A 19,400-nucleotide genomic window follows, 5' to 3' on the forward strand; every position below is an offset into this window, starting at 1 on the left:
ATTCGCTGGTTTACTACCCAAATGCCCCCTAACAGATGGAGCTGGGCCAGGCCAATGCCAGGAGCCCAGGACTCTGTCCAGTTCTCTCACGTGGGGGCGGGGCCCATCACCCGCTGCCTCCCAGGTGCTCATTAGGAGGAAACTGGATTGGAAGCAGAGTAGCCAGGACGCCCATCAGCACTCAGATATAGGATTTGGGCATCCTACTTGGCAGCTTAACCCACTGCATCCCAACACCCGCCCCTCAGCTTTTATGTAACAGAGGCATGATCCAACCAGCTTGAATAACTGTCTTTTACAGCAAGAAGTCTGGGACTAGATCAGCTCTACGTTTGGTTTATCAGGAACTTATCAACAACATCGAGGACACAGCTTTTTGCCATCTGTCATCTTTCCAGCTACCCCGCCTCATGTGGGCAAAGGGGCTGTAGAAGTTCCTTGCACCACAACAACATCTTGAGACACAGAAAGATGGAGCTGTTTATTCTGTGGGTCTCTTTTTTATCAGCGAAGAAATCTTTCCCAAGAACCTTCTCCACGCTCCCATTTCCTTCCAGTGCTCTTTGAAATAAACTGAAATAAATGAATGATCTGTTTTTGCCAGGAGTGGCAAGGAAAACCAAAATTAGTTTAGATGAAGATACAAGCGGCTTTCCCCGGGCACCTGTCTGGGTTTACTCGTGGGCGAAAGCAGAGATTGATAGGGTTGGGGTAAGCCAAGCGAAGCTGGCCTCCCTCACCCACCACGCACCCGAGGAGGACCAAGGCTGCTTTTATTTCCAGCGATAAATTAAATCAACCACTCTGCCTGGAAGTGTGAATATTCATAGAAGCAGAGATCAAATGTCCAATCTGAGATGCTGGAGGCACTCTGCAGACGTCGCCCACGGTTGGTTGGTACTTAACTCGCCAGAGGCTGGGACGTCTTCCAAGTCTTCATTTTTCTATTGCATTATTAACTGTGAAGGGCTAGGTTAGCAACAGCGCACAGGGCTGTGCTGTTGGAATCATATAATGCGCATTCGTCACCATGCAGATGGCAATGGGAGGTTCCACAGATGGGGCTGGGGCTCTTGGGCTGAGGCGGCACACGCGGGAGGGGGGCGTGGGCAGGCGGCGGGATCAGAGGTGGAGAGACATCACGTCATCCCAGACAGGGGCTTCCTCTGGGAACCGGCAGAGTTGTTGCTGACTCACTGCCCCAGGCAAATTATCAGCGTGTTTCTTGGACAAAGGTCCGTGTAACGAAGCGCTGGTTCCACGGCTCTCCTTGGCTTGTTTCTGCTCATGTGGCCGTGTAAGGCCAGACTGGAAAACGTGGGCACGTGAACTAAGCGTAAGTGTCAGAGTCCGTGGCAGAGAGCAGGAAGCCAGTGCCGTTATCTCTTCTCTCTTGAATGCATACGTGTGTGAGTGCATGTGTGTACATGTGCACGCATGCCCTTATCAGCGCGCGCACAGGGTCAAGGGCTCTGAGCTGCAGACAAGCTTTGGTCTCTGAGATGGAATTTTTCGTTTTGCTCCTGCTCTTTCTATCTGAGCCTCCCAGGAGCTAAAACTCAACTTGCGAGTGCCCTAAACCCTTCCCTGAAAGGTGGCCTTCCGCTCTTGGAATGACAGGGCAGTGCCTTCTGCCTGGCCAGATCAGAGAGGCTGGAGAGGCACCCGGTGGACCCAGGACTGGAAAGCTGAAAGTCTGGATTCTACTCTTGCCTCCAGGCCTCACTTCTCAGCTAGTTGGGAGGCGGTGGGCTCAGTGAGCCTCAGGTGGCCCCAGGTCTGCCAGAGTTTCCTTGAAGTTCCCCCTTCAGTTTTAGGGGCCTCATGTTAAGCTGATCGCTGGCAAACTGGACTGTGTGCTTGCTAGGACAGCCAGCATGTCCCCAGCATGTCAGGTGGCCAGAAACTGCCACTGTACCAGGCTTTCCATTGCATTGTCACATTTGATTCGCTCATCAATCAATCTTTTAAGTGTTTACATTCATGTTAATGAGATTCTAGAGGGGCCGGCACTGTGGCTCCGCTGGTTGAAGGCACAGCCTGTGGCAGCTGCATCCCATAGGGGTGCTGGTTCGAGTCCTGGCTGCTCCACTTCCAATCCAGCGCCCTGCTGGTGCTCCTGGGAAAGCAGCAGAGGATGGCCCAAGTCTCCACGTGGGACACCCAGATTAAGCTCTTGGTTCCTGGCTTCAGATCGGCTCAGCTCTGGCCATTGCAACCATGTGGGGAGTGAAACAGTGGATGGAAGACTCTGTCTCTCTCTCTCTCTGACTCTCTGTCTCTATCTCTCTCTGTCTCTACCTCTCTCTGTAACTCTGTCTTTCAAATAAATAAAATAGATCTAAGAGAGAGAGAGATTCTAGAAGGGCTGGCATTGTGGTACAGCGGGTAAAACCATCAAATGTGATGCTGGCACTGGCTACTCCACTTTCAATCCAGCTCCTTGTTCATGCATGCACCAGGCAAGGCAGCAGAAGTTGGCCCAAGTGCCTGGGCCCCTGTCACCCATGTAGGAGACCTGGACGGAGTTTTAGGCTTCTGGCTTTGGCGTATTCCCAGCTCTGGCTGTTGCAATCATTTGGACAGTGAATCAGCAGATAGAATCTCTCTCTACCTGCCACCCTCCTCCCTTTCAAATAAATAAATAGATCTTTCCTAAGAGATTCTAGGGGCTGGTGCTGTGGTGTAGCAGCTTAAGCCACTGGTTCACCAGCATCCCATATGGGTGCCAATTCAAATCCCGGCTGCTCCACTTCCGATCCAGTTCCCTGCTAACATGCCTGCAAATGCAGTGGGGGATGGCCCCAGTTCTTGGGCCCCTGCACCCACATGGGAAACCTGGATGAAACTCCTAGCTCCTGGCTCCTGGCTTTGGCCTGGCCCAGCCCCAGCAGAGTGGCCACTAAGATGGAAGATCTTTCTGTGTGTGTTTCTTTCTGTTACTCTACCTTTCAAATAAATAAACAAACCTTTAAAGAAAAGAAAAAAAAAAAAGCGAGTCTAGAGAGCATAGACCGGGGAGACTGGGGCTGGCACTCAGGAACACCTTGAGCGGATTATTTTACAGATGGTTTGGGAAAACTCGGAGAAGCAAGTGGCAAGTGCAGCGGGCTTCCACGGCTTCAGCTCGGTCCGTGTCTGCAGCACGATCCCATAGCTCCCATGGTGGGCAGCAATGGCTACCGTGTGTCGAGTGCTCTCCATGTGCCCGGCAGCTCACTAAGCGTCCCAGGGCAGCTACAGGCTCCCCAGCAGAGCAGGAGGTGGGCGCTATGATTGCTTCTATTTACAGAGGAACATGCAGAAGCTTAGGAAGAGAAGCACTGGTTTTTCCCTGGCTGTGCCTGGCTCCTATTGCTCCTCCTGGCCCTTAATCCTTCAGGACTCAGCTTAAATATCCCCTCGGAGGTTCGCCTGCCCACGCGGTGTCTGCCTGCTGCCCCCAGGTCCTCTCCTGCGCTCGCCTTGTTCATGTTCTCCATAGGAACCATCAGAATCTCCAGATAACTTTTTTTTTTTTGTCTCATCTGCTTGTTTATTCTGTCTCTATGCTTCAGAGAAAAGCCCTGTGGGGCAGGGACCTAGCAGGGTGTCTGAACCAATGGGTGCGCACGTGCATGAGTGAACACAGTTAATTAATGGATCTGGAGTTCGTCTCATGCTAAAGAGCAAACCTCTAGCCTCGGTGTTACATGCACACACCAGCCTACTCACCCGTGCCACCACACACAGTTATTAAACGATTGAGACGTGCCAGGCACTGAGGCAGGTGCTGGAGAATCAGAGGAGTGAGACACAGCCTCTGCCTTTGGAAATGTTCCCTTGGAGGGGTGTGGGTGGCACTTGGAAAGGGGGACGGGGGCCGGTGCCTTGACACAGCAGGTTAACACCCTGGCCTGAAGCGCTGGCATCCCATATGGGCGCCAGTTTGGAACCCGGCTGCTCCACTTCCAATCCAGCTCTCTGCTGTGGCCTGGGAAAGCGGTGGAGGATGGCCCAAGTCCTTGGGCCCCTGCACCCTTGAGGGGGACCTGGAAGAAGCTCCTGGCTCCTGGCTTCGGATTGGCACAGCTCCAGACGTTGTGGCAAATTGGGGAGTAAGTCAGCAGATGGACGACCTCTCTCTCTCTCTCCCTCTGTGCCTCTCCTCTCTCTGTGTAACTCTGACTTGTAAATAAATAAATAAATCTTTTAAAAAAAAATGGAGAGGGGGACGAAGTGGGGTGTACACAAAAGCAGGACAGGAATGATGGTGTCAACAAGTCTTATCCTGGAGAGCCAGGCACACAATGACACAGCAACAGGAAGAAGGGGCACCCAGCTGCCCCTGCCAGACTAGTGCGACCTCTGCCAATCCGATGGCTTTGAACCTGACCATGGAAGAGGACTCTGAGCTGCAGAGAAGCAGGTGTGCCCAGGCAGGGAGCAGGGAACCTGGGGGCTCCTCCCCGGCCTCCACTGTTGAGTCGCATTTGGATCTTGGTATGCAGTTGTTAAGAGGATTTCAGACTCATTGCCTCCACGTGGATACACCATAAAGGGAATCCTGCCTGGACCAGGGAACAGGGGCCTTGGGAGGTGTGTGGGAGTCCGTGGTGGCCTCCAGCTCTAAGAGTGGCACGAATGGCAGGGCTGTCTCATGGGAGAAGGTGCCAAAGACAGACCCAAAGCCTAGAGCATATTGCTAGTTTTTTAATGCTTATTTGTTTTCATCTACTTGAAAGACAGAGCTAGAAACAAAGAAAGAGAGAGGGAGGGAGGGAGGGAGGGAGAGAGAGAGAGAGAGAGTTCTTCATCAGCTGGTTCATTCTCAAATGCCTTGCAAGAGCCCAGGGCTGGACCAGGCTGCAGCTAGGAGCCAGGAACTCCATTCCACATGGGTGGCAGGGGCCTCAGCATGCCAGCCACCATCTGCTGCCTCCCAGGATGGATTAGCAGAAAGCTGGATTGGAAGCAGAGGAGCTGGGATTCGAACAGGTGCTCAGAAATGGGCCACAGTGGGTGTCCATAGTGGCTGCTTAACCCATCGCACCTCAGTGCCCACCCATGGGGCACATTCTCGCACACAGAGCTCAGATGTCCACATTCAGAGTACAGAGTATTTGTCTTGCCGTAACTCTGAAGAATTTCTTACAGAGTGGGAACTGTAGCCAAAGTGTTGACACTGGCATGGTTCATCTTCTCCAACACCCCCACCCCACCCCCCGCAGCAGCCTGAGCTCAGAACACCACTTGAGTAATCACTTCTCTGATCAGAACGTATGGAGCACCCAGTCCCGGGTCAGACCTGGGCAGTGGACAGAAGGGCACAGCCTCTGACCCCAAAGTGCCCATGTGCAAAGCAGCAATGGCAGTGCCCAGCGTGCCAGAAAGGGGCTCAGCTTGGGGTAGCAGGAGCGGGGTGCTGGTGCTGGGGTAGCACCGCGGGCCCCTGCGTCAGGTGGTCTTGGGCTCAAAGCCTCACTCTGCACTTAACGTTTGATGCACTGGGTGATGAGGGCGACCTGTGTGCTAGTCAGGCCACAGGCTGACTGCTCAAACCAAATTGGTTTCCCCCTCCCGCAGACATCCAGTGGGTGTTTTGTCTCTGTTCTAGGAACCATCCAGTCCCAGGCCTTGTATACCTCGTTGCGCTGCCAACTCTTTTTTTTTTTTTAAGATTTATTTATTTATTTGAAAGGCAAATTTACACACAGAGAGAAGGAGAGGCAGAGAGAGAGAGAGGTCTTCCATCTGCTGGTTCACTCCCTAGATGGCCGCAACTGCTGGAGCTGTGCCAATCCGAAGCCAGGAGCCAGGAGCTTCCTTCAGGTCTCCCATGTGGGTGCAGGGGCCCAAGGACTTGGGCCATCTTCTACTGCTTTCCCAGGCCACAGCAGAGAGCTGGGTCAGAAGTGGAGCAGCCGGGATGCAAGCAGGTACCCATATGGGATACCTGCAGTGCAGGCAGTGGCTTTACCCACTACGCCACAGCGCCGACCCAGCTCCACCAATTCTAAGAGGCTGGCTTCACCCACGGCGTGTGCCAGCTGCAGACCAGCGTGAGGCGGGAGCTTCCACGGTGCCACTGTGCCTGCTCCTCTCTCGGCGTCGCTCCTCTCATCCTCTGGATGGGACTCTCCCTGCACTCTGGGCCAGCTCTCCCCTTACGGTTGCGGGTGGATTCGGGCGGCTGCATACTTCATCTGCTCTCGGCTCCGGGTCTGGGGCCTCCCCTCTAAGGGTCAAACGGATGTCCTGGGTGACTCTCAGTAATGGGCACCCAATACAGGAATACAAAAAGCTGTCAGCTAAGACTAATTAGGATCCTTACCCTAGCCTGCCCGGTGACTGCCTGGTGAGAGGAGTCCCACACAAATTCCCCACCATGTCACCAGGAGAAGGATGAATGGATGCAAGCTGCTCCTTTCTCTGTGGGTTACAGGCACTTCTGGGCTCTATCATCCATAGCAGTGATCAGCAAATTCCAGCCAAAAACTTCTAATTTTGACTATGTCCCCAAGAAGCACACTTATTTCTTTGTAAGAATATACATGTGCTATTCTACTAAAATAGTACCATTATGGCACTGCAGGGTCTCTCCTCTCCCACTTCCTTGGTATACCCTTCCCCACAGGGCAAATGGAATCCCAGCATAGACTACATTTCCCAAGATCCTTTGTAGCTAGGTGTGGCCACATGATGAAATCTAGCCAATGGAATGTCACAGTGCAGCTGTGCCATTTCCGGGCAGGGTCCTGATGACAGGACACACATTTCTTCCCTGCTTTTTCCTTCTTCCTGCTTAGAACCTGGCCACGTTGGCTGGACGGTGAGCAGCAGCCTTGCATACTGAAATGGCAGCCACACGTGGAAGGCGGCCGAGCAGCCAGGGGGACACGGGACCAGCTCTGGACTGCCTACCCCCAGACTTTATTTGCGGGAGAGCTACTTTGCTCTTGTTCAGGGCGTGGATATTTTGGATAGTCTCCTTTCTTCATCTCAGTCGGATCGAACAATACCTGATAAAATCATGTATGAGGCATGCACCCAAAAACACACAAAAACAAGAGATAAAATAGCGAGGAAGTGTTATTAGATACCTTTGGGAGTTCTAGTATTCTCGGCACTCTATGGGCTGGGCTGGGTTCCCTGCCTCTCTCCTTCCATTTGACAGACCTGGGTCCCTTGGCCCTGCTCTCGGGGGGTTGAGGGGGCCCACAGGGCTGGCTGCAGTTGGGAGGCTGTTTGCTCCTCCCCGCTCCGCCGCCCCTGAAATGAAATTTGTTCTTGGGAGGCCGCAGCTGTGACTTGTGCTCGCTGACCCACCTTGCAGGGCCACGCCAGAATCCCTCTCAGGGCCTGCCTTCTGCTAGGTCCGATCTCATCATCCAGACGTTGCCTCTGCTCTGGAGAAAGAAGGCGAGGACATCGGATGGAACTGCAACCCGTCTCTTTCTTGGAAAGTGATGCCCATGGGGTCCTGCCCACCATGCACCATGCAAACTCCCTGCCAGGGCCCCTGGAGATCTGGGCGAGTCCACAGGGCTTGCCTCCTCCCCTATCAGGCATCGGGGTCCTGATCGCATCACAGCTCCAAAATGCCCTGACTCATGCCACTGCTCGCTGGGGTTTTAGAAAAGATCTTATTCAGGCCGTGTAGGCTTCGTGCTCCACCCCCTCCCACTCCATGCAGCGATTCAATTACAGCCCCGGGGTGGGGAAGAGGGGCTTGCGGGGAGGGAGAAAGGGGCTCCTGAAACCAGCAGGGGAAGCTCTTGAGAGGGTCCCATTATGAGAGGAATGCACGGGGGCCAAAGGGCTGGCCCTTAACCCAAGCGTGGGCAGGTCAGCAACCTTCTCCGCGCCGCCCCCACCAAATTCTGAGCCCGGCTTTCTCCTACACTTCTAGGTGGCCGGGCTGTCACGTGATATGTTGGTAACCATGGCAACGAGCCGTGTTTGGTGAAGTGCATGGAGAGAAATCCCACAGAGAGAGAGAGAGAGCGAGCGAGCGAGAGCGAGAGAGCGCTGGGCTTTGCCCAAGGTCGCTTGCCTCCAACCTGAACCTGCTCTGTTCTCCACCATCACGGCCAGCAACTGTTGTTGAAATGGCAGTGATCTGCTGTCCTCTGAGCTGGAGACATTGGCTGTGCTTTTACTCTCCTCGCGGTACTTGTCTCCTATTTTGGAACCCAGTCCCTGCAGATGAAAGACAAAAATAGCTTCCTCCATAGGAGAAGACGCTACCGCCTCTTCTGTGCCTTCAGAGCTGGGCTTCTGACTGCAGCCATCCAGCCTGCCGGGGCCCCTACCTCTCCCTGACCACAGACAAAGCTGGGGGAGGGGCTGACGCACTGCTACTGCCCTGGGCCAGAGCAGGGAGCAGGGAGGCGATGCGGGGGCGGCTGCGCCCTGGGGAGGGCGCCCGGCATCCTGCTCCTGCGCTGCGCGCAGGCTGGGACAGAGGCTCAGACACTCTTTGTTACAAAGGAAGGTCACGGTCATAATGTGGTGACACGCACGGAGCGAGCCACCCTGGGGCAGTCCGGTGGCCGGGGCAGAGCAAAGCCTGGGCGAGCTAGGAGCAGCACGGTTCCGGCTGGCGCCGCCAGTGTAGCCTCGCCTCTTCGGATGTCACTTTCTCCTGTAGGCCCTGCCCAGTGTGTGTCCGTCGTCCTTCTTCCCGTGCTTTAGCAACCATATTTCATCAGACGGAAGAAAATACTTGGAAAAATAAATCAAGAAAAGAAAGTGCTCCCAGCCTCGGAGATAGCCAGGCACCAATCTTCTTAGTTGTGGCTGTATTCCTTCTTGCAGAATTCCCAAAGCTGGGAGAAGGCATTGGGTCAGAGAGCCACGGTAGTGCCAAGTTCCAGAAGTGACCACAATGGGGTTTTTACCCAACACTGAGAGTGCAAAGCAAACTTCCCATTGCATTCAACCCTGACAGCGCCCTCTCCACCCGACCCCCGACCTCTGGTTTGTAACGTGGTCCCCACCTGGCTAGTGACAGAGGCAGGACCCGAGTCTTGGCCAGTGCATTCCCCAAGTCTCTGCTTTCTGGGGGCTGCTCCACGCTGGCAGGAGAGAGGTGCCACGTGGCTTCCAGGGAGCTCAGGAAGAAGCGCGGTGCGTGCGCGGGCACATGTGTGCGTGGACGTGCGTGTCGCTCCGCTCCGGATGACAGGTCGCCCGCTCGTCCCGCGCTGCCATGAGCGCTTCTGAGGATCCTCATGGAAAAGCAGCTCAGCCCAGAAGCCTGGTCTCAACGGCGAGGAGAGAGCCGTGCTCGCGAGCGCGCAGCGCTGGGGAATAGGAGTCCCCGGCCGTGGTTATGGGGGCCGGGGGGCTGAGCCTGCAGAAGGAAAGCTGGGCCACTTGAGATCCGTCCCCTTGAGCTGCCTGACTTCGCTCTCCCATGGTCACTCTCGCCTCTTCTCAGGCTCCTCACGGGCTGGAAGGCTCGGGCGACCCCTGGTCTTCTGGTTGCCTTTGGCCTTGGTGAGCCCCGGCAGGAGACAAGTAAGGTCAAGCTCCCTGCACTTGGAGCTGGTGCAGCCCTGGGGTACCGCGTTCTCCCTCGCTGACTTTCTTACCTTGCCAATACCGTTAGAGAAGTCCCTTTTGCAAACCCTTGAGTGTGCTGAGCCGTCTCCTGCTGGGGCCCTACCTGACACAGTCATAGGCTACCTTCCTCCTGGCAGTAACAGGAGGATGAAATGAGCCAGGTCCTGGAGCGCATGAGCTCTGAACAGCTCGCAGCCAGCGGCAGGGTCAGTGCCCTTCCCTGCACACTTGCAGACAGTGTGGCTGGTAGTGTGGCCAGCCGCGTGGCCGCTCCAGTAGCCCAGCCTCTGTTCTTGCCTAAGTTCTGGCTGGTTTGCAAACGCAAAACAATGAATTCCCAATACACTGAAGCCAGTGATTTATGTAATGAGAAAAAAGGGGGGAAATAATTAAATTCACTGAAGGTGCAAACGAAAGATCAAAAAAGCATATGCAGGAGATATTCATCTACCCTAAAAATATATATTAAGTGCTGCCATGTGCAAGAGATTTAGTCATGAATAATGCAGACCTGGCCCCGCTCTCTCGCAGAGCTTATGCTCTGGAGGCGAGGCGAGGCAAGGCACACGGTTAAACCAAGCATGCTAGGAAGCCCTTTCCCTTGTAACGAAAATTGTTGCAGGAGAATGAATGGTAAGGAAAGTGAAAAACATTTATTTATTTGGGAGAGTTACAGAGAGGGAGAGACAGAGGGAAAGGTCTTCCATGCGCTGCTTCTTTTCCCAAATGGCTGCAACAGCCAGAGCTGAGCTGATCCGAAGCCATGAGCCAGGAGCTTCTTCCGGATTTCCCACGTGGGTGGCAGGGGCCCAAGGACTTGGGCCATCCTCTCCTGCTTTTCCCGGGCCACAGCAGAGAGCTGGATCAGAAGTGGTATAGCCAGGACCCGAACCCACACCCCTGTGGGATGCTGGTGTTGCAGACGGCAGCTTTACCCGCTACACCACAGTGCCGGTCCCAGAAAGCGGCTTTTAACTGAGCCTTTGCTGTGTGCCAGGCTTTTCACTGACATTATCCTGTGTGATTTTACAACAGACACTTACCCCCTTTTTGCAGTGAGGAAGCTGCTATGATTTAACAAGGTCACTGATCAGTCAAAAATATTTACTGAGCGTCTACTATATTACTGGTCCTCTCCTGCTTTTTAAAGAACTTAGAGATAGGAGGAGGGATAAGTACATAAACATATTTATCAAACGTGGGTCGGGGCCATGGCAGAGACATGTTCAAGGCACCGTGGGAGCATGGACAATCCACTCTGCACCCAACACTGGACAGGGCCGGAAAGACTTCAGGGAAGGCAGCCCAGTGAGTGAGGGCTCCGCTGAGCATTAAGGAGCAGTGGCGCTCGCCAGGCTGGGGATGGGGCAGTAGGGAGAGAGGGAGGCCCCTCAAAGCAGCAGGGAAGATCTGTAGGAGGGAGCAGGCCCTGGCGGGGTTGTCCTTGTATCAGGAATCCTGGACTGCAAGTCCCACGGCTCACCCTCCAGCACTGAGTTTAAACTGGGGAGTCGCACGGGCAGATTTGGGTTTCATGTAGATCCCCTTGGCTGTCACTCGGAGGGTGGGTTTGAAGTAGGCAAGACTGGAGATGGGGAGACTCTAGGGGGCTGACTCGTTATCAAGGTGAGATCTAGGAAGACCCCAGACCGGTCGGAGATCCGAATGAGGGGGAGCAGACACCTGCCTGGCCAACTCCTTAAAGAGGTGGAACTTCAGGGTGGGATCGTGGTTTGGCTTTGGGATACGAGGGGTGGGGAGGAGAGAGAAAGAGAGAGAAAGAGTATTCACCTCCACCAAGTGTGGGTGCCAGGGCCACCAACTGAGATGGAGAACTGAGCAGAAAGCAAGCAGGTTTGGGAGGCACCATGGGTCCGAGCTGGCCGAGTGGAATTTGCTCCTGGGACCTTGAATCCACACAGTGACCTGGTGCTCAGCTCTGCACTGGGCCTCTGGGCGCCAGGGGGCTCAGCAGTCCCCCTGGCTCTTGGGGACCACCTGGCCGTCCTTCCAATCAGCCCTCCTGTGCACAGCGAGCCAGGCTCGGTCCCTGTTGCTCTACCTAAAGGACAGTCCGGCTCCGGAGCTGGTGGTTCCAGGCCCCTGGGACACCCCAGGAGCTCCGGGAACTAGGAACCAACAGAAGCGAAGACAGAATCTGACCACGGACAGAGCGTGGGCTGAGAACAGTGGGCAGAGGGAGGAGCCCCGGAGAACCAGTCCAGGCCGGGGGAGGAACGGACACAAGTGGTCAGGGAGGGCCAGGAGAAGCAGCAGAGGCGGCCCCGGGGAAGGGAAGGCAGCGCATTTTGAAGACTGAATGGCGGGAGGTTTTCTGTACAGCTGAGGCTGAAGTGAAGCGGCTTGCTGAGGACTCCCGGGGTGGCAGCAGTGCAGGTGGTAGGACAGGAGCCGCCTGTGCAGGGGGTGGGGGCGGCACCACGCCCGAGAGGGAGACCACGCAGCGAGGAGGGAGGCGGGCCCTGGGGTTGACGCCAGCAGTCAGCAGGCCCAGCGAGGACTGGGCTGAGTCCCAGGTCCTCCACTCCCGCCCACGATCCTGCGGCCTGGGAGACTCAGGATTTGGAAGGCACACAGAGTAGCCCTTTTCCCTGGGGTGGGAATTGGCAGGGGGGCAGGGCTAAGTGTTGGAGGGGCTGATGACAACCTGGAAAATACAAGGGGACTTCAGAGAGTCTGCAGAAAAATGGAAGTGAAAGGCAAGTTATTATTGGATGTGAAAAGAAGATGGAAATCCATGCAGCTTTTTTTTCCCCAGTAATATGCTTTTTCCATGAACTTTTTGAAGACCTCTCTCCTGCTAGTCTTCAGTATCTGTGAGTTCTTCACCTCCAGGCCAGGGCCAGGCTGAAGCCAAGAGGCAGAAACTCCTTCTGGGTCTCCCATGTTCCTGGCAGGGACCCAAGGACTTGGGCCGTCTTCTGCTGTGTTCTGAGGGTGAGCATTAGCAGGAAGCTGGATTGAAAGCGGAGGATCCAGGACTTGAACCAGTGTTCCTATGTGAGGTGCGGGCATCTCATGTGGTGGCCATAACCCCCGGCACCACAGCACTGGCCTCCCCGACTTGCTTCTTAGGTCAGAACCAAAACCAGTACAGTAACTAAGTGAAGATAAAAAGAACTATTTTCTTTAGAATGCAAACTAGAAATGCCCTCTCAATTGCTCCCCTGCCAAAAGACAGGAGAAAATCAAGTTCTTGGAAGTTAGTATTAGAAGGACAGTAGCGGGGCTGGCGCTGTGGCATAGTGGGTAAAGCTGTCGCATGCAGTGTCAGCATCCCATATGGGCACCAGTTCGAGTCCTCACTGCTCCACTTCCAATCCAGCTCTCTGCTATGGCCTGGGAAAACAGTAGAAGATGGCCCAAGTCCTTGGGACCCTGCACCAGCGTGGGAGACCCAGAAGAAGCTCCTGGCTCCTGGCTCCTGGCTTCAGATCAGTTCAGCTTGGGCTGTCGTGGCCATTTGGGGAGTGAATCAGAGGATGGAAGACCTCTTTGTCTCTCTGTAACTCTGCCTTTCATATATATGTATACACACACACACACACACACACATATATATACATATATATATTTAAAAAGTCATGGTTTGACAGTTCCCCGTGCTGACCAAGGCTTCACAGACAGGATTCTTCTTCAGATATTTACTGAGAAAGCATGGATGAAAACAGAATTGAGCCAAGGACAGGGTATTTTTTAAATAACAAAAGCTTGGGGCTGGTACTGTGGCACAGCAGGTTAGGCAGTCACCTGCGGCTCTGACGTCCCATACTGGAGCAATGGTTCAGGCCTCCGCTGCTCCACTTCTGCTCCAGCTCACTGCTAATGGGTGTGGGGAAATAGTGGAAGATGGCCCAAGCACTCGGATCCCTGCACCGGCATGGGAGACCCAGATGGAGTTCCAGACTCCTGGCTTCAGTCTGGCACAGTCCCAGCTGTTGCAACCATTTGGGGGAGTGAACCAGCAAATGCAAGATCTCTCTCTCTTTCTGCATCACTCTGCCTCTCAAATAACAAATCATTTTAAAAAAATTATTTGACATTTTGAAATTTATATTTGTTCATTGTCGAAAGCTTGGATAATAAAGAATAAAAATAGCTTGAAGCCCTGCCACACGCAGATGGAATATCTCCTTCTAGTCTTTTCACAACGTAGCATGCTCAATCTGCTTTTCACGGCGACCTGCTCACGCCCTCGGCAGGGCTGGGCAGGAGCTACGGTACAGTGGGATCCCAGCCAGAGTGTGCGAGGGGAGGGAGGAGGATGATGCACTCAGGAGCAGGAGGCGGGGGGGACGGGGGGATCAATGAGATGGCCTAGCAGAAAATAAGACAAGAGAGACCCAGAACCCAGCTCGCCTGCTTCAGTCCGGGACGCTGTGTGCCTACACCTGCCCCCGTCCCCCCCGCCCCCAATTATTATATGACCTCCTGCAGCAGAGGACTCGTGGCCAATACTTTTTCGCCCCTGTGTCTTTGAACTTAACCTTGGGAGCTGCTTTGGCTAGGAGAAACGGTAGTGGAAGTGATGCTGGCAGAGGCCACGAATGGGCTCTCACAGCCTGGCTGAGTCTCTGCACTTCCGCCCCCCGCTGCCAGCTGGCTCTGCCTGGTCCCAGGACGAGGAGGCGCTTGCGACAGACCTGCAAAAGGCAGCCAGCAGCCCTGCCGGCCCCGGCCCTGTCTGCATGCCCGCAAGCGTCCGTGGTAACAGACTGAAGTCACCCGGTGCGACTTCTGTCCTCACTCATCCGCTCCGACACCTGCATCTCCTTCACCCCTGTCTGTCCCCTGCGTGCATTTCCCAGCTGTCGCTGTCGGCAATGGCTACCTCGGTGAACTCATCTCTCCCCGAGCTGGGCTGTCCCGGGCAGGAGCGCTGGGCTCAGCTGCCGCACCAAGTCCCTGCACAACGGGGCATCTCCACTCCCAGGTCTGAAAACTCTGTGTTTTTCAGCACCTAAGCAGCCAGGAAATTCAGACTAAATTCCAAGCATGCAGTTTAAATAGCCATCGTTAGCTTAGCATCCTGGTAAAACACTACCCCGCCCCCCCCAAACCCGGTACATAACTGAAGAAAATGTGAACCAGCTTAGCAAAGAGACACCTGCGCATGCAGCACTATTCACAACGGCCGAGGTAGAGAATGAACCCGGTGTCCATCGACGGCTGGACGGATGACGCAAATGTGGTGCATATACACCACGGGACACCGCTCAGCCACAGACAAGAGCGAAACCCAAGCACCGGCAGCCAAGTGGATGGAACTGGCAGTCGCTACGTAAGTGAGATAAAGCCAGACACCACTTGTTCTCGCTCCTACGTAGAGACTGTCAGAAGCTGATGTGAACTGAGAACAGCGGTTCCTGGGCCCTGGGAAGGGGCAGGGGAGGAGGGATAGAGGAAGGCGGGGGAGCAGGGACCAGGACATGGTTGGGAGGGAGTCCCAGGGCTGCGCAGCACAGCAGGTGCCTGCTGGTCCCAGCTCTGTGTCATGCAGGGAATGGGGCACTGAACAGGAGCTGGGAGACTGATGGCTGTGCTGTAGACAGGTGCTGCCGCAGCGCCCTGTATTCTCTAAAGACAAACACGCATTACCTGCTCGTGAGAACAACACTCTCTCCCCTGCTCTCCATAACGCTTCATGTTTATGACCAGGTGCTAGTGATACGGGGCCTTTTAATTTAGTTCCTCTCAAACTACCTTCCAGATGTAGCACACACAAGCTTTGCCTCGCACGCCCACAAGACTCCTTATTGATTTGTCAAGCTTTGGGCCACAACCGATCTACTGTTTGACGGAAAATAATACCACCACTTATCCACGACTTTCTGACCATGTCCCAGACATCACTTCAAATGTTTTTCACATTGTAGCGCTTAGGATTATGTTCAGCTGGGAGTCACAAAGGCCGTAACTGTGGTGCTTACTCCTCGGAGGTGGAGAAGGAGGGAGGTGGGGAGCCGTGAACTTCACTGCGGCTTTGTTCACAAAGTCCTCAACCTCACAGGCTTCCTCCAGCTCTTCACTCCGCTATCCTTGAAATACTGTTCTCGTTCTCATGGTCCAAAATGGTAGCCAGAATGCCAGACATCACACTCATCTTCCAGGCAGCAAACTGAAGAATTTACTGTCTTTATTTTGGGTGGCTGTGTGCACACCTACACACTGGGAGCCCACAATTAAAGAAGAAAAAGGATAGTGTGGCACAAGTGACACCCTCTGTCTTGGAAGACTCCAGAAAGTTTGTGTGAAAACAGGATGGAAAAATGTTTATTTGGGTGCACAAACATTTTGAAATCTACGCAGTTTTCCACTACATGCATTTTCCATGAACTTTTTGAGGACACCTCATATCCTTATGCTCAGCTTACCTACAGGGGAACGGAGCCACGCAAAGGCCGCCCAAGCTCACACTCGGGTGAACTCGGGTGACCTGGCCCCGGACGTGCGTTCTTTGCCACCATGGGAGTAAGGGGTGCCCACTGGTGTCCAGGGGCGAGCAGGGGCCTTGCGTGTGCTCTGAGCTGTGCCTCCTGCCCTCCTCCTCCCTGTCGCTGTCCCCTCCAGCTCTGGCAGGCCCCAGGTTTGGGTTCTGGCCGCTCCCCGTGTCTGTTGGCTCACGAGGCCTGGGTGGCAGGGACTGTCTCCATTCAGCTCAGACCTCCTGAGGTGGGAATTCAGAGGCTGGGTTCTGGGGTCCAACAGAGTGGGGTCTGGATCCTGAGTGACCTTGCTACAAGCCGCTTCAGCTCTCTGAGCTCGGCCCCCTCCTCTAGGGAACGAGAGAAAAGAGGGGTCTTGCCCCACAGGCCTGTGAGCAGGGGTGGGGTGCAAATGGGAGACTGATGAGCGTGCTGAGGCCTGGAGCTGAGGCGGAGCATGCGTGTGTGTGTGTGATTATGCCAACTATGGGAACTCCTGCTCTCCAGACAGGGGCTGGGGCACCACCACAGGGGGCCTCCCTCGGCCCCTCTTCCCTCTCTCAAGGGCGAGCAGGGGCTGTAGGACTCTGACTCCCGCCATGCGGGCCCTGGATGGCTGGTGGCGCTCCCAGCTCTGGCTGCCTGCATTCAGAAGCCCGATGTGCCTGGTGGGGGGAGGGCTCCCAGCTCACGGCTATGGATAGTCACTCTTGGATGGAGAGCAGAGCAGCCACACTGGCCTGCAGAAGGGGAGGTTTTCCTTGTACACACACACACACACACACACACACGCAGATGCACATCTCCCGTGGGAGCAAAGACAGGTCCAGACAACAGCGGTGTTTTCCGAACAATCGGATTCAATACCTTTGGGGAACTGCGCGGGCCAGGCGTGGACAGGCTTTGCTATTTCAAAACTCGGTAATATTTTTCTGAATTGAAGCAGAAATGATAATGACAACAGAGGGAGAAGAAAGACTCGCGCCCGGCCCACTGTCATGCAGACCCCGAAACCGGAGCCCACGGAGGGATGCTGGCACAGCGGATGGAGGCTTAACCTGCCACTCCACAGTGCTGGTCCCTGTGTTTTTTTGGTTTTTTTTTTTTTTTTTTTCTATCAAGTTCAATGTTGCCAGGAACATTCACTCAGCTGACAGAGAATTATCAGCCAGCTCTGTCTTCTACAGCTTTTCTCCTCACGTGAATCTTCTCTTTCTCTCTAGCACAGACGGCTGACTGTGCACTTACCTGTTTCGCCCTTCGCTCAAAAGCAAGAGTTTTAGCTGAGCCCAGGGCTGCCTCCCATTTCCCAGGCCCCCTTCTGGCTGGGTGCGGTTAACCACGTGGCCGACCCGGGCTTCCGTGATAGGAATAGAAGCCGGGTGAGCAACTTCCTGGTGAGGGCCAGAAAATGAGTGGGAGGTCTTGGCCTCGGTCGCCCGCCTTGCCTTTTGGCTGGGACATGGTAAGGACAGGGCGGGAGCAGTGACCCTGAGCAGACAAGTCGGGGGCCCGTGTGGAGCAGGGCATAGCGGCCGGACCTGGACCACCTGTCCACCTTGACTGTCCCGAGCGAACTCAGCGGGCACCGTGGTCAGCAAGGCTTCTGTGTTTTGGACTCTGTTCCAGCAGCTTAGCCTGTAGCCGATCTCACCGACAAAAACCCTTCATTCTGCAGGGCTTTATCCACCCTGGAACGAGCCCCTCCATCCTCTGGCCCTCCCGGCCCACCTCTCGCTCTTTGCTGCACATTCTACCTGCTTCTGTATTTCCCCGTGGAGGAGTCTGATCTTTGTTCTTTGCACCTACAACAGGACAGAGGCCAGCTCTCCATTCCTGCTCCATATCACACCAGGCCTCGCATACTGCCTTGTACGAGATCGCTTCTCAGCTTCAAGTAAACAGGGTGAATTAAAAGATCATTCTTTTGTAAAAAAAAATGTATTTATTTGAAAGTCAGAGTTATAGACGCGGGGGGAGAGGGAGAGACAAAGAGAAAGATCTTTCATCCACTGGTTCACTCCCCAGATGGCTGCAATGGCCAACACTGGGCCACGCTGAAGCCAGGAGCCAGGAGCTTCACCCAGGTCTCCCATGTGGGTGGCGGGGGCCCAAGCACTTGGGGCATCTTCTGCTGCTCCTCCCAGGCCATTAGCAGGGAGCTGGATGGGAAGTGGAGCAGCAAGGACAGAATCAGCATCCATATGGGGGGCTTGAGTTGCAGGTGGTAGCTTTCTGTCTACGCCACAACACCAACACCAAAAGAGCATTCTTTATTGTCTATATACATGAAGAGTTATGACCGAATAAGAGATTAGTCATTAGGTAAACAGCTGTATCCAGAGACTGCTGGATGGAGAACAGTGTGCCCGGGCGGCAAGCTGCCGGTTTATCTCCTGCTCAATATTTGTACCAACAACTTCAGTGAGGCACAGTCAATACCATCTGTTGCACCTGTGGATAACAATGGGAAGCCAATAAACTAGATAAGAGAACCAGGAATCAGAAAGATCTGGACAGACAGGAACAATGGGTGCAAATTAAACTTTAACTGCAAAGTCCGGAATGCCAGTTCAAAATAGGTAAAAGGACAGAACAAGAGAGAAATGGCTTACGGATTATGTAAACAAGGCTCAAGGACTGTATTTGACTGGCAACCTGGAATGAGTGAAAGAGTTAAGATGTGATGGCCGAAACCAGTCCTGGTGCAGTTCGGGGCTGACCACGTGGACTCAATGGCCAGGGGGTGCCTGCTGAGTGCTGGGTGTGGTGTGGGAGTGAGGAAGAAGGAGTGGCCCCTGCTGCCCAGCAGCTTGCAAAGACACTGCGTCTGTTCCACCTACGGCACAGGCAGGGGGCACGCAGTGCACAAGAGCCAGGAGACGGGAGAGCGCGGCACAGGCAGGGCGCAAAGGGGCCAGTGGAGCGGAGCTCGCCGGAGCGCTGGGGAGGAGGCTGAGGGAAGACAGAGCCAGTCTGCAGCGGGCCCTCGGTGCCAGGGCATGGCAACTGCAGGGCTTGGCAGCCAGCCTCAGTGCACACACAGCAAGGGATGGGCAGTGTTCCAGGAGGACTTCCTTGGAAGCGGTCTCTTGGACAGATCGCAATAGGGAGGCACCAAGGCTTGGAACTGGAGGAACCTTCTAAAGACCGATGGTCTCGTTCAACTTCTGCATTTTCTTTCCTTTTTTTTTTTTTAAATTAATTTATTTATTTGAAAGTCAGAGTTACACAGAGAGAGAAAGGTCTTCCACCCACTGGTTCACTCCCCAATTGGCTGCAATGGCTGGAACTGTGCCGATCTGAAGCCAGGAGCTTCTTTCGGGTCTCCCACGCGGTTGCAGGGGACCAAGGACTTGGGCCATCTTCTACTGCTTTCGCAGGCCATGGCAGAGAGCTGGATCG

The 19,400-nt window shown here is 54.5% G+C and overlaps 1 non-coding gene across 2 annotated transcripts in view; it reads right to left on the reverse strand.

Moving 5' to 3' along the window:
- Nucleotides 1-17,920: 17,920 nt before the first annotated feature.
- Nucleotides 17,921-19,400, reverse strand: part of LOC100342951 (uncharacterized) — a 39,198-nt gene continuing 37,718 nt past the window's right edge. For both annotated transcript variants that reach the window (XR_016236545.1, XR_016236544.1), the window contains one exon: nucleotides 17,921-18,449. This is a non-coding gene — a transcript (uncharacterized LOC100342951). The remainder of the gene's footprint in view (nucleotides 18,450-19,400) is intronic.

The sequence above is a fragment of the Oryctolagus cuniculus genome, chromosome 6 (assembly GCF_051225735.1).
Source record: "Oryctolagus cuniculus isolate XC-2025 breed Fujian yellow rabbit chromosome 6, ASM5122573v1, whole genome shotgun sequence".
Taxonomy (NCBI): domain Eukaryota; kingdom Metazoa; phylum Chordata; class Mammalia; order Lagomorpha; family Leporidae; genus Oryctolagus; species Oryctolagus cuniculus.